The sequence below is a fragment of the Saimiri boliviensis genome (genome assembly GCF_048565385.1).
Source record: "Saimiri boliviensis isolate mSaiBol1 chromosome 19 unlocalized genomic scaffold, mSaiBol1.pri SUPER_19_unloc_2, whole genome shotgun sequence".
NCBI lineage: Eukaryota > Metazoa > Chordata > Mammalia > Primates > Cebidae > Saimiri > Saimiri boliviensis.
The window spans coordinates 1,025,172-1,028,606 of NW_027412503.1; the positions used below are offsets into that span (position 1 = coordinate 1,025,172).

The 3,435-nt window shown below is 40.2% G+C and overlaps 1 non-coding gene across 1 annotated transcript; it reads left to right on the forward strand.

The window, feature by feature from the left end:
* Nucleotides 1-227: 227 nt before the first annotated feature.
* LOC141583281 (U6 spliceosomal RNA) lies at nucleotides 228-334 on the forward strand. Its single transcript, XR_012515960.1, has one exon. It is a non-coding gene; the product is annotated as a U6 spliceosomal RNA (small nuclear RNA).
* The last annotated feature ends 3,101 nt before the right edge of the window (nucleotides 335-3,435 follow it).

A 3,435-nucleotide genomic window follows, 5' to 3' on the forward strand; every position in this document is an offset into this window, starting at 1 on the left:
CTTCTTTCCTCCAGATGATTACATCAACTGTTCAGCCCGTTCAAGTTTTCAGAACTGGCCAGAGGCTGACATGTCTGCAATGATACAAGTAGAATTCAGAATGTGGGTAGAAACAAAGTTCACTAAGTGAAAGAAGTATGTCAACATCCAATGCAAGGAGGCCAAAAATCATTGTAAAACATCGCAGGAGCTAACAGGCAATATATCCAGTATAAACAACATTACTGGTGCTCACTTTGGCAGCACATATATTAAAATTGGAATGATTCAGAGAAGATTAGCATGGCCCCTGCTCAAGGAGGACTTAAAAATTCATGAAGCATTGCATATTTGTAGAAAAAATCAGTATCTTGAAAATATCCATACTACCCAAAGTAATTTATAGATTCAATGCTGTCCCCCTCATGCTACCAATGATTTTATTCACAGAACTGGAAAAACCCACCTTAAACTTCATATGGAATCAAAAGAGAGTGTGCATAGCCAAGACAATGCTAAGCAAAAAGAACAAAGCCAGAGGCATCATGCTACCCGATTTCAAACTATAATACAAAGCTACAGTAATCAAAACAGCATGGTACTGGTACTAAAACAGAGAAATAGACCAGTGGAACAGAACAGAGGTCCTGGTGGCAATGGCACACATCCACAACCATCTCATCTTTGACAAACCTGACAAAGACAAGCAATGGGAAAAGGATTTCTTGTTTAATAATTGTTGTTGGGAAAACAGGCTACCAGTGTCCAGAAAGCAGAAACTGGACCTCTTCCTTTCACCTTACAGTAGAATTACCTCCAGATGGATTAAAGATGTAGACATAAGACCTAATGCCATAAAAAAATCTAGACAATAAATAGGCAAAGCCATTCAGGACATAGGTGTAGGCAAGTACTTCATGACTAAAACACCAAAAGCATTGGCAACAAAAAGGAAAAGAGACAAATGGGACCTTATTAAACTCCAGAGCTTATGTACAGCAAAAGAAACCATCATTAGAGTGAACCAGCAACCAGCAGAATGAGAAACAATTTTTGCAATCTACCCATCTGACAAATGGCTGATAGCCATAATCTACAAAGAAATAAAACAGATTTACAAGGAAAAAAACAAAAGTGGACAAAGGATATGAACAGACACTTTTGAAAAGAAGATATATATCACCTCATGCCAGTTAGAATGGTGACCATTAAAAAATCTGGAGACAACAGATACCAGAGAGCATGTGGAGAAATAGGAACACTTTTACACTGTTTCTAGGAGTACAAACTAGTTGAACCATTGTGGAAGACAGTGTGGCACTTGCTCAAGGGCCTGGAAATAGTAATTCCATTTGACCCAGCAATCCCATTACTGGGTATATACCCAAAGGATTATAAATCATGCTATTATAAAGACACATGCACACGTATGTTCACAGTGGCACTGTTTACAATGGCAAAGACCTGAAAACAACCCAAATGTCCAGAGACGATAGACTGGACAAGGAAAATATGACACACATACACCATGGAATATTATGCAGCCACAAAAAACGATGAGTTTGTGTCCTTTGTAGGGACATGAATCAATCTGGAAACCATCATTCTCAGCAAACTGACAGAAGAAAGAAAATCCAACACTGCATGTTCTCACTCATAGGCAGGTGATGAATAATGATAACACATGGACACAGGGAGGGGTGCATCACACACTGGAGTGTTTTTGGGGGTGGCCAACAGGGGGACACCAGGGGTTGGGGAAGTCAGGGAGGGATGACCTGAAGAGAAATGCCAGATGTATGTGACGGGATGGAGGCAGGAAACCACATTGCCATATGTGTACCTATGCAACAATTCTGCATGATCTGCATGTGTGCCCTATAACCTGAAGTACAGCTTTTAAAAAAAGAATAAACTGATGTGATAGAGCTGAAAAGCACACTACATGAATTTTTATAATGCAGCCACATGTAATTGTGTGTGACTGCCTTATAAAAATTTTTGTAATGTGTGTGGGCACCCAAGGGTGCCCTGTAAGCAGGTGTTGCCAGGCTGGGGTCCTGGGAGAGGCAAGCAGACTAAGGAGTGCTGAGGTCAGACCAGCACCATCTCATGTGCAAGACCACCTAGTAGAATAGATCAAGCAAAGGTAAGAGTCTCAGAGCTTGAAAACTGGCTTTCTGAAAGAAAAGAGGCAAGAATGGGGGAAAAGAATAAAAAGGAATGAACAAAACCTTTGAGAAATAAAGTATTATGTAAAAAGGTGAAATATATGCCATATTAATGTACCTGACAGAGATGACAAAAATGTAACCAAATTGGAAAACATATTTCAGAATATCATTCATCAGAATTTCCCCAACCTAGCCAGACAGAACAACATTGAATTCAGGAAATCTAGAGAAGCTCAGATATGCCACAAGAAGAACATCTCTAAGACACATAATCATCAGGTTCTCCAAGATCAAAATGAAATAAAACTTGTCAAAGGCAGCTAGCGAGAAAGACAAGGTCACCTACAAAAGGAATCCCATCAGACTAACAGTGAACTGCTCAGCTGAAACCCCACAAGCCAGAAGAGATATTCAACTACTTAAAGAAAAAAATTTCAACCTGGAATTTCAAGTCCAGCAAAACTAAGTGTCATAAGTGAAGGAGAAATAAGATCATTTTCAGGCAAGCAAATGCTGAGGGAATTCATTACCAGCAGATCTATCTTACAAGAGCTCCTGAAAGTAGAATTTAATATGGAAAGAAAAGATCATCACCAGCCACTACAAAAATGCACTGAATTACACAGACCAGTGATGCTAAAAAAAAAACAACCATGTACACAAGTCTGTGAGGTTATCAATTAGGAGTGGGATGACAGGATCAAATACTTACATATCATTGCTAACTTTAAATGTAAATGGGCTAAATGCTCCAATTGAAAGACATAGGGCGACAAGATAGATAAAGAGCCAAGACTCATTTGATTATGCTGTCTTTAAGAGACCCATCTCAAATGAACTCCCACACATAGGCTCAAAATGAATGGAGAAAAATCCTTCAAGTAAATGGGAAACAGAAAAAAGCAGGTGTTGCAATCCTGGTTTCTGACAAAACAGGCTATACGAATAAAGATAAAAAGAGAAGGGCATGGGCCCGGCGCGGTGGCTCAAGCCTGTAATTCCAGCACTTGGGGAGGCCGAGGCGGGCGGATCATGATGTCAAGAGTACAAGCCAATCCTGGCCAACATGGTGAAACCCCATCTCTACTAAAAATACAAAAAAAAAAAAAAAAAAAAAAAAATTAACTGAGCGTGGTGGCATGGTCCTGTAGTCCCAGCTACCTGGGAGGATGAGGCAGGAGAATTGCTTGAACCCAGGACACAGAGGTTGCAGTGAGTTGAGATTGCACCACTGCACTCCAGTCTGGTGCCTGGCAACAGAGCGAGACTCTACCTCAGAAGA